Here is an 11,984-nt window from a genome sequence, read left to right on the forward strand (position 1 = left end):
ACTCCCCTCTAACTAGTTTCTCTTTTTTCTCCTGTCACAAATACACAAAATGTTTCAACCAGCACGTCATTAAGCAGGTGCTGTTTCCTTTCCCTCCTTTCATGCACTTACTGTAGTTGCTTAGAGACCCATCATGGCCAGTTGTTGCTTAAGTGACAAAGCCTTTTTTTGTCAGTGTGTGCTCCTATTGTCAAACGCAGGTTTTACTTTGCGAGATGGCCTGTGTTTGTGAGTAAAAATATTTGATGCAAACTCACTCAAAGGTCCTAGTTGAACCTTGAACCAGCCGCTGAATCTCCCCTCTCCAAAGGGTTCCAGTTCCAGTGTTTACCTTGAATCTTAATAATGCGGTGCCAAAGGTCTGTTTATGCACAGATGAAATCTGCTCCGCTTCTTCAAGCACTTGAAGCCATTTTTTCTTTTTTTGTTCCACAGTAGGACGGGAAATGCATTTCAATGTAGCCTCCAATGGAAGAGGTCAAGGATAAATACCTTTTTTTTTGTATTTTACACCTTTAATTTTTTTTAAAAAACCTGCCGCTTACTCTGTTGAATGCTTCAATTAATGGTTTTATGATACTTGTAGCATTAAGACTGATAAAAAGCATTCAGTGGCGTGAAATAACTCCACTTTTTGTTTCCGTTTTCCAAAATGATTCGACAAAAACTCATCATTTGAGGTGTATTTCACCATGCTGATCACGTTTTCAATTTGTTTTCTTTTCCATTTATCCCATTTGATTTGAAAATGGAGACATTTGTAATACCTGTTACACATTCATTACCATATTGCTTCAGCAGAAAAAAAAACAGGGCTGTCAGTTTCTGAGCAGATTTGGAGATAAGAAGAGGCTCCCAACCTCTCTCTCCCTGCAGCAAAATCTAGATGACATTGACAAAAACCCTCCCCAACCATAAAGATTAGGCCACTCATCGGATTCTTTAACTATTGATTCATTTGAAAAGTATTTGCCTCTCCACCCACACTCAGTCAGACTTGTTACACAAGGAAATAAATGCTGCTGGCTGAGTAACGATTGAGCAATGAACTGAAAGAGAGAACATTATGTTTCTCGGTTTGAGAAGAAAAAGAATGGCGTGCAGAATGCTTGGCACTTATATGGACAGACTTTAATAAGTTGTCAGGTCAGCTCAATAGTTCTGGCGGTGTTTACCTAAAAGCAGTTGTAAAGCTGGAAATGGGGCTGATGAATTCAGAAAGTGTAAAATGTAACAAAGAATCTGGTGACGACAACACCAAAACTATGTACTCAAGTTATAGTCTCAGATTTAAGAAAATGATTCCAGATTTTGTGGTTATAAATAAGGTTTTGTCACCCTGAAAATTAAGCTACAGCTATTGGGAACTGCAGAGGTTGGTCATCAATCTCCAAGTAAAACCTGATATTTGTTGAGAACTAAATGATGACCTCAATTATTATTCCTTATTGTCTTTATAGGCTGTAAAAATACATCCATACATTCATCAGACAATCTTATTTTGCAGCTTGAATTTATCCATTTGTCAAAATCTTGGATGTCAGTTCACAGAGGTCTCATTTATACTTTAAAACAGCAACGTGAATGGATAACACAGGGCATTGCAGCTTTATCCTTTCAATTTATTACACTGTCGGTTGATTCTGGTTTTAGGCTGTAGTGCTCACTGCATAACAGTTTTCCTTCACCAGAGAAAATTAAATAATAATAATCCAACCATCCAAAAAAATTGCTTGCTGCGTCTCCCATCAAATTTATGGGGCGAAGTCTTCCCATGATTACCTCCACAGCCTGTGATCAGAGAAATAATGTGAGTGTTGATCCTCGAGACCTTTCAAAGAGGCAATGTGGAACTCTGGAGTCATTTCCTGCCTTCTGTGTCACAGGAAATTTGCCACCGAACTGACCGTTTAAGAGTCTAATAGCGGGTCCCGAGTCTGGGGGGAAGTTAGTGATATGCCCCCCCTGTTTTCATGTGGCACATAACTTCCATGCTGTACAACATATAACACTAAAGTGTCATTTTCAGACTCCTTTGAGTCTCGTCGGTGTCTCGGCATCAAGCATCCCACATGAGATCTGGCAACACAAATATCTCTTAGCCGAGGAAACTATATATATATTCAAATGTGATTTAATCCCAATCCAATTTCATGCATACAAACAATTCTCCCCACACTTCAACGGCGCCCATTTGAGACGACAGAATTGTATAACCTTTCATATCATTAGCAGTAATACATTACTGTGTGTGTGAGAACATCCTTGGTGATGTGGTACTCACAGGGGACGAAGGCGTGGATTTGAATCACTTCTTATTTTTCAAAAGCAAATGTGAAAGCTAAAAGAAGGTTGTTAAGTTTAAATAAACCCGATGCTGTCGCTTCATGATAAGACTGTATAATTTTCAGAATCTGGGGTTTTCAATCTAGTGCTGAAACAAGTTATATGAACCTAATCTTAATTTATTTTCTCATCAATCTAGTCTCAACAACCCATTATGACCAAATGAGAATGTGTTATCTCCTCAACACAAGTATTTACACAGCTAATTCAGCCCTACTTAGAAGCCACTTTGGATTTCTTTAAAGCTCTGAGTCTTCTTTGGGTACGATTCGACAGGTTTGTCACACTTGCATTTGAGGCAGTTTATTTCATCCTTCCAGATGGACCCTATCAAGCATTTGTGACCTGCCAGCTCTTTCCCCGGAGCCACTCTGCGGCTCAGGGACAGTCACAAACCTGAAAGGCCTATAGTGTTGATTTGTCTGTTATGGTTCACCGTTGGGCAGAAAGGTGAACTGTCACCTCAGTCTCAGGTGGCTGCCGGCTTTCTTAAACGGCCTCTCTGCAGGCAGACTAGTGCTTTCAGAGCAAAGAGTTCAGTTTTTTTATACGTGTCAAATTAGAAAATCTTTTTCCTCATGCTTAACACTCCATTTGGCCTCCAGCAGAAAGGGAAGAATGTGAGATGAAGAGCACATGAAACAGTCACAGAGACAGGCCAAAATTCCCTCATTTGTTAGTAATTTGCCAATGGATTTGAATTTTTTTTTGAACATTTCATAATTTGAAACCCCCCCCCAAAGACAGTACTCGTATCTTTAAAGCCGGCTCTTTCCAGCCGTACATCTGTAAGAATATCACAATCACCACTGCAGCATAATTACCTCTGGCGCGTCGGTGTGAAAGAAACTTTGCATGCAGAGGTTGTTCAGCCTCGCAGAGATCATCACCTGCACATCCAGGTATCCAGATGGTGTGCGATTCAGCTCTGACTTTGGTTTGTGAAAATGTGATCAGCATTCATTGTGTTGAGCTCACTGAGGATTGAGCTGGAGTCTGGTGCTAATGCTCTGCTTCTACTCAGAGGACAACAGATTGGAACGAAATGTTTTAAAATATGGCAACATTTGGACATAGTTAACCACATATGAGTGCATTTTGACAGCCTTCTCTTAATTAGCTGTCCCTGCTGCATCATACAGAGTTAGTAATGTTAGTTGTACAATCAGGCATGTTTTGCATATGAAATACATTTATTTTGTTTGTAGCTTTTCATAATTACTGTAGCTTTCATAGAACGACTTCAGAAAACGAAAAAGAAGGCATTAAATGGAATATGGATGCATGCATTTATTGCTTTTTTTTTTTGTCAGTGCCTACACAGAATGTAATCCAAAAAATGAAACTCTCCCGGCTGCCTGTAACACCATGTGGGCTGATTCATATGTGAAGGCCACAGGATGAATTCTCCAGGACAGTCCAACAGATACGATATGATGCACTCACTGTACAAGACAGATTCCAACAACACAAAATGCTTGAAATAACAAGAAACAAAATACAATTTTAGGAGCTAAAGCCTGTCTGGCTTTAGCTAAACCCTCAAACATACTGAGACATGGCAGATCGACAAACTATGATAACAGTGGAACTGAAGTTACTTTATCTGCACACACGATGACAGTCAGTCATGCTCAGTCTAAAACACATCATTGTTTTTATTGATAAGCTTGAATGCATCTCATTGTGATGTTTTTTAAATTTTTCTATGTACCCCTTAGAGTCATGGCATGCATCCGCATGATCCGTTATTTAAACACTTCCTATTTACAGTCTATAACAAGCTTTGATTGATGTCTGGGTAACATCAAAAAGAGGAGACAACATTTTTAAAGGTGACATATTTTACCTCTTTTTAAACAAGTTAGAATTGGTCTATGGGCTATACAAAACATGTTCATGAAGTTCTTTGCACAAAATCACTCTCACATAAAGAGATTTCACCAGCTCTATTCTTGCCAGTTTCAGTCTCTCCCAAATTGAGCTGTTTAAGGGCTCTGTCACTTTTATGCGAATAAGCTGTTGCTGGCCACGCCCCGCCCTGCTCATGAGAAGCCTCCGGCTGCGTGTACTGTTTACCTGCGCGTTTCACGCGTGAAAATGACAGCAAACAGAGCCGGTACCCAACCACATATGTTTGACCCTGAGTCGGACCCCGATCCCGAACAAGAGGAAGAGGATCCACCTGCACAAACAGCAAGAATGCAGCAAGCGGTTTCTGAATGTTAAGTCAACTTTTTAAATATACTTATTTGTTACCATCGCATCTCTCCTTAGTTGTCAGCCTACCATGTTTAGTCTGCCACAACTATGTAGCCTAATAAGGTTATTTTTAGAAACATAATGACATCTCTTTACAACATTTAGTATTTGCTAGCATTTTAAATTTTAAATCTAAGTGATGACACTTCTGAATTTCACTGATCACTTTATATTTCACTTTCGTCTTACTTCACTGGTCACTTTGTACACTCTCAGAAATAGGGGTACAGTACAAGTCCTTTTTTGTCCTTTGAGGTACAATCTATACTAATGTAGCCCCTAGGGTTAATTGTTGGACCTAAAGGTACCTATATGAACCTTTTTGAGGGTCCAAAAGGTACATATATGTACTCAAGTGGTAAAAGGTACATATGTACCTTTTTTTCTACATGCTGGGGTACAATAGACAGTCTGTGTTAGGCTACTTCAGTATAAGGGTACAAAACTATACCTTCAGAGGGTACTGCCCCAGTGACAAGCCATCGTACCTCTAAAAAGAACAATTCTGTACTTTATTTTCTGAGAGTGTATTTTTAAACTGTTTTTTTAAATTCTTAGATTGTTTTTAAAGTGTTTATAATTGTATAAACATTTTTATTGCTTTATTATGTCTTGCTACTGGATGCTTGAATTTCCTTCGGGATCAATAAAGTATCTATCTATCTATCTATCTATCTATCTATCTATCTATCTATCTATCTATCTATCTATCTATTCCCTATGAATTACGGTGCGTTCACACCGGACGCGGTGCGAATTTTCGCCGCGATCTCTCGGCAGGACACCAACTACAGACGCTCCATTTCAACTGGGAGCGCCTGTAGTTGGTGTCCTGCCGAGAGATCACGGCACCGATCCTCCCGAGCAGGTCATCAAACTGGGTCCTGGTGAGCCTGAAATACCGATGGAAGCGGCCGTCATCCAGACGCAAATCCTGGAGAAGGCGGTGAAATTCTCCGAGCTGAGTGCACCTCCGGATGATGTCACCCAGACACGACTCCATTTCAGCTGCGGAGCGCCTGTCCATCTGTCTCCACGTCATTGTCGTCCAGAATCTCAATGCTGATAGGCTGTTGTGACGCGAATATTTCGGCAAAGTTGGATTTTCTGAACTCGCGCGAATTCGCATCTTGTCACTCGCGCGGCGATATTCGCCTTATTCGCGCCGCCGGCTCGAATCCGCGTCTATTCGCGTCTTTGTATGACTTTGTATGTAATCACGTCGCGCAAACAATTCGGGACTCGTGTTTTGAAGGCGTGGTTTCGAGGGTTGTGGGCTGAAGGGAGAGGCAAGGTTGTGTATTTTCAAAAATATAGCTTGCAGGAACCGTTTATCCAAGATCTCAGACCCCACCTTTAAAGCTGCAGTCGGCAGGTTTTCCAAATTGCGAGTCTAAAGTCGGAAAATTCGAACTGATACAACTTTCAGGTCCCTCCCCCAACCTCTAACAAGCTCCGAATCGCCCCCCAAACCCCTCCCCCTCTGTGGACGAGGTTGTGCACGTGATATCACACCAGTGTGAGCGCACACAAGCTGGGGCAGACTCACGCTCAGCAGCGTGTGCACAAGCTGTGATTGACGGGTAGGATTCCTCCACCCTAACTTGATTGGTTAAAAACAGCCGGGAGCGCTCGGTTTTTGCAAGCATGATTACAGGCTTCAGAGGGAGCTACAGATTTCGTTGTTTTTCCTAAACAGCCTATTTAATATTCTACTTCCAGAATCCCATGACAGTTCAAGCTAATATGACTAAAAAAAAGTTGCCGACCGCAGCTTTAAGTGTTCATTTGTTTTCAGTGCAGAGCTTCTGCAGTCTCCAGCCTGACTCACCTATGGTGCGTTTCTGGAGACCCAGGTGTCCAGCAGCAGCTCCAGTCTCTGCCGGTGATACCTCCCGGTGGTTTTCACAGCCACGAACAGGTCAGCCTGTGTGAGCTGCTCCTCCGGCCGAGGGGGAGTGCTCCTCCACGCCGGGCCGCTCACCGCTCTCCTCTCCCGGGCCAGACCCTGAAATAAGTTGAGAAAACATCCTTCTGGTGTCCGCCAGTGAGCACGAGCATCCCGGCCACCAGCAGACAGGTGACCACGGCGACAGCAGCGCGAGGTCCCGCTGAGCTGAAGGCGAGCCTCGGTCCCCCGGCAGGCTTCCACATGTTCACTGCGTGGATGGGTTCACCACTTCGCTCATGGACAGAAAAGATTTGTGTTGCTCCGTGCAGCCAACAACACAACACTTTATGTGTGATTTTCCTTTCGTAGCCATTGCGCTCGTATGCTCGATGCTCGATACAAGATGGCGGATCTTCAACTAATTTAGTGGGTGGGGACTCGACAGGTCTATGCAAATTCCCTTGGAGTGACGTATGGATAAGGGAGCCATCCAAATGGCTCACAGCAGCATATTATTCTTGACACCAAAGTCTTTCTACTGACCTACAGAAAATGGATGAATGAGTTTTTTTCGCGCTTGGAGTGTTTAAAAGAACAGTAGAGGCCCAAATATGAACACAAAGGCCCGCAAAAAGTGAGTTTTGCATAATATGTCCCCTTTAAACTAACTGTTTCAGCCAAGTAGCAGGCAAGTGCCTGGTTTATTTCTCACCTAAAAGCTTTCAAGAAACACATGAATGCACTGTAGGGTCCAAGTGACATACTAATTTGTCCATTTCTGTACCTTCTTGACAGTTTCTTTGAAAGAACAGCTCTACACAATAAGTGATAAAAACATGTAATACCTTTTATGTAATGGCGCAGAAATGTATCCATTAGACACTGCCATCAGTTTTGAATCAACAATTAAAAATGTATGCACCGGACTGTGGGAAGAGTCAGAGTTCCCTGAAAAAATCCACATAGATCCAGGGAGAACAAGAAAACTCCAGACAGTAAGGCCATAACAAAGATTTGGGATCCTTCTTGTTGCAACGTGATACTGAACAGTGATACTGTTTGAATCTACCTTAAGGAAGTTAATTATGTATCTTTAGTTGTCAGCAATGATTTTGTACCTTTGAAATTAAACAAAGGTCCACAGAATCTGCCAGAAAGAACCGTTTCTCCTTTCTTCGAAGTATGAGATCTTCACCATACCAAGGTACAGAAATGGAAATGTTATATCTCTGTGAGAACCATCTTCCTGTGACCCACTGCATACCCCTCATTGTGCTGGGTTAACATTGTGAAAGGGCACGGCTTAAGGTAACCGAAGATCTTCTGTCCAAGTTGTTTGGTGCCTAGAATCTGGCAAAACATCAAGTCAGGGCAAAACAGAAAAAAGTCATTGACTTACAAGGGCCTCAAACTGTGGTCTCCAAGGTGAAAGTAAGTGAAAAAACAACCTTCTCACAAGGGTCTCAATTTTGAGAGCCCTACGAATGAACTAACCCTCCTAAAGTGGAAAAAGCAGCCTTTTCTCCTGTTGTCAAATATCAGCAAAGTGAGAAGGGCTAGCAAGCAAGTAAATACTGACTACAGTTTAGTTAATGGCCACTGGTATCATATCACATCACCGGTAACACACGTGTGTATATGTGTATATATATATATATATATCTGGAAGGACCTGGCGGTTAAAGTAGAATTAGTAAAATCGAACTTGAGGTGGATAACTCAATGGAGATTGTGGACACACACGGATCCCTGTGGTTTGAAAGGACTGAAACAGTCGGTCATGGTTAAACGCCGGTGGCAGCTTTATCTGCTCTCTTAGTTCATAGTGAAGTCTGAATACAACCCACAAAAAATGTATATAAATATATATATATATATATATATATATATATTTGTGTATATATATATATATATATATATATATGTATGTATATAAATATATATATATATATATATATATATATATATATATATATTTGTGTGTATATATATATATGTATGTATATATATGTATGTATGTATATTTATATATATGTATGTATGTATATATATATATATATGTATGTATATATATACATATATATATATATATATGTATATATACATTTTTTGTGGGTTGTATTCAGACTTCACTATGAACTAAGAGAGCAGATAAAGCTGCCACCGGCGTTTAACCATGACCGACTGTTTCAGTCCTTTCAAACCACAGGGATCCGTGTGTGTCCACAATCTCCATTGAGTTATCCACCTCAAGTTCGATTTTACTAATTCTACTTTAACCGCCAGGTCCTTCCAGAGCAATAATGATTCAGTGCAGGCAGACATTCCAACCTGGAGTGAATGAACACAGCCCAGCAAGAGAGTAATTATCATGCACCTCCATTCGGTCTTGAGCTTCATGAAGTGTAGCTCCCAATCAGGGTAATTACAGTGTCCACACAACACCGCTGATTTCACAGCATGACGGTGTAAGTATCCACAATTTACTGCTTTACACCGGGGCATTATTGTCAGGCTTGAACATGAAGCATGAACAACAGTCTTGTATCTCTGATTCTCTTTCAAAGCAGCCTTAAATCGAGCTTCATGCTGCGTGGCTGTTGGCAGAGTCTCATTTAGATTGTAACTATGGGAACGGACAGTCTTTGACCCATGGTTACAAGAACAAAGAAGTTTGATTGATGGAGTGGGGCAACAAAAGTCGTGTTCTGTGTCAGCTGACATGAGGACGTCAAATAAAAACAGTTTGGAAGCACAAACCAGAAAAAAAACAACTTTTTATCTGCACAATAAATAAGTGGATATTCAGAATGCATTCAAACAGTCTCAGAAGGGCATTGCCTCGGGAGAGTCTCATCTAAAAACAAGCTGCAGAAGTCAACTGCGCTCACAGGTAGCCAGTTTCACGCTTTCCTTGGACCCCGAACGAGGAATGTGGGTAGCATAATAAAAAAGGCAGTAGGGAGAAGAAAGCATTTGTTTCAGGGTCCAGAGTTCACTCACATGGTGCAGGTGACCATGCACTGAGAGCACAGCTTGCCAGCCACAGCAAACAGTGCTTTGAGAGCAAAGCAGGGCGAGGCAACTGCAGCCAGGGGCGGTGAGCCTCTATATAAATATTGACATTATGTACATCCCTGCTCTCCACAGCTTTTAGATTCTAGAGCACGAGGGATGAGTGCAACAAAGCTTGCAAAGTGAAAAGCCAGATTTGAATGCCTCTGAACAAAGATGAAAGACTGGTTTCATGCTTAAGAGACTGTAGGCGTTAACGTTCAGTGGGTGCTCTTTATCTACCAAGGTTGAAACTCATAACACAGAAGAATTACAAGGTGTCTGTTGGAAAGTTAAAACAGCCTCGTGTCTGTAAGTACAAGTGTTGTCGATGTTTGGATTTTCTGACAATGAGCTGGTACAGCGTGATTTCTGCAATGGATTCAGAGTTGGAAAACAAGTCCATTTTGCTGATGGAGTTTAACTCCAGCACTGAAGGCATCTGGAAATTATTTTCCCCCCCCTGGGCATCCCGCTGCCATCCTTGACGTCTGGCTGCCTGCCGTGTAGGCAGCTGTGTGGAAAACAGACAGCAGCACTTGTAAATACTAATTGAGTAGCATCTAAAGTTTTGAGTACCCCAGGGCAAATACCACAGTTTGTTGAGTTTTTAACTGGAAAGATGTGAATGCATCTACAGCAGCTGACAGGCATTACAAATGAGCTTCATGTTTTATTACACAATTACTTTTCTATTCAGTGAATTTATAATGAAATGCTTGAAAAGTACAAAGCGAACTGCGAAAAGTCCCAAAACTTAAGAAATGATGACTTGTAACACAAATTTGATCTATTGTTTTGGAGGATATTTCATTCACATAGAGGACATGGGGAGGGGAAACAGGCAATAATACACCACCAGATACATCCAAATAATCTAATTTCACTATTTACTTAGAAATCTATGAACACAAAAATATACTTTGAATTTTCAAACAAATGAAAGAGGCTGCAACTCTCAGATATTATCTGTGGAGGCGAGTGGTTTGCCTCACTGAGTTTCATCATGAGAAGAAAAGAAAAAAAAGGACACTTTTTATCATCACAGGGCTGCAGCTTGACCAACTGATCTGCCAATAATCATTTCCTACTTTTCTATCAATTCTCCATCAGAGGGCCGACACATGGACACCCGCGCGTCTAATCCTCCTAGATGCTGATATGATCTCTTTTAATACTCTTATTTCATCCGACCAATGATCCAACACCATGACAAGGATTTATTTCACAGCAAATTCTAACACTGCTGCAGTTGCAGAGAATCCCTTTTTATTCTCATTAACATTGCTAATCGTGAATGCTGGTTATTTTTCCATTAATTCTTTGAGTTGTATTTATCGGTATAACAACAGTGATAATTTCAGAAATAGGTATGGTTGCAGATCGCATTTTTCCTAAAACCTTTTGTTTTAACAGCTTTTTACTGCAGCTATGATTGAGCAAAGAAATAGAAAATGAACCCTGAACAATCCACTTTCTACAGGACACTTTCTATGGACACTTTCAATTGGCTATTTTTACTCTAATTGAATCAGTATTCTGCAAGAAATCACTTTAAATGACGTCATCTAAGAGTTTACAGTTTATAGTTAAAGACCAAACATCTGGCATGAAAATTCTTTTTTTTTTTTTTTTTCAATGATAAATGAGCTTGTTCTGTGAAGATACCAAAGTAATAATTTCAACTGTCAGAGGTATAGATGTGACAGTATTGTTCTTTGGGGATTTCTTAACAGAGTTTCTAAGTTTTCAGTCAGTTATCAACACCGGTCATTATAGATGCTGAAATAGATTCAAACAACGGGCAGCCGCTGGGGCTTGAAAGATCACTAATAGTGATGGACGAGCTCTGCAAAGCATTACGTTCAATCAAAATCAGACGAAAAAGAGGCCGGGCACTTAATTCAAATTCTGGAAATACACTCCACCACCGAGAACCAGATCTTGAAACTGTTGTTATCGTTTCAGACGGTCACAAAATTGTTTTCTTCTCCAAAGTCAGCGTCCACAACAAACTTTTGGTGCTAACATTTGACAGCAGAACTCTGCAGCTGATGTGGAGAAAGGTTAGAGCAAACCAAACTGTTCTTTTATGGTTATAAGACAGCAGTCCAGACCTCAATCAGGTACATGCAATATTGATTTAATTAGCATGTCAATAAATAAATGTACTGCAGGTTTTTTTCTGAGGGTAACCTGTCACCTATGGATCCGACTAAGATGGCAGTAACAACTGGATACAGCATTATTCTGAGAGAACCTCCTATAAAAAGGTCCCCCATGTTTTAGTTTATTTGTAAAATAGTGCACACAAGTTTGAATAAATTACCCAATAAGTACCAGTGAGATCATAAACTAATTGGTGAAACGTTGGAGGAAATTAGATGAAGATGGAAGTACTATGTTTTATGTAGGAATGGAAAAAAAATTA

The sequence above is a fragment of the Odontesthes bonariensis genome, chromosome 14, assembly GCF_027942865.1.
Source record: "Odontesthes bonariensis isolate fOdoBon6 chromosome 14, fOdoBon6.hap1, whole genome shotgun sequence".
Taxonomy (NCBI): Eukaryota; Metazoa; Chordata; class Actinopteri; order Atheriniformes; family Atherinopsidae; genus Odontesthes; species Odontesthes bonariensis.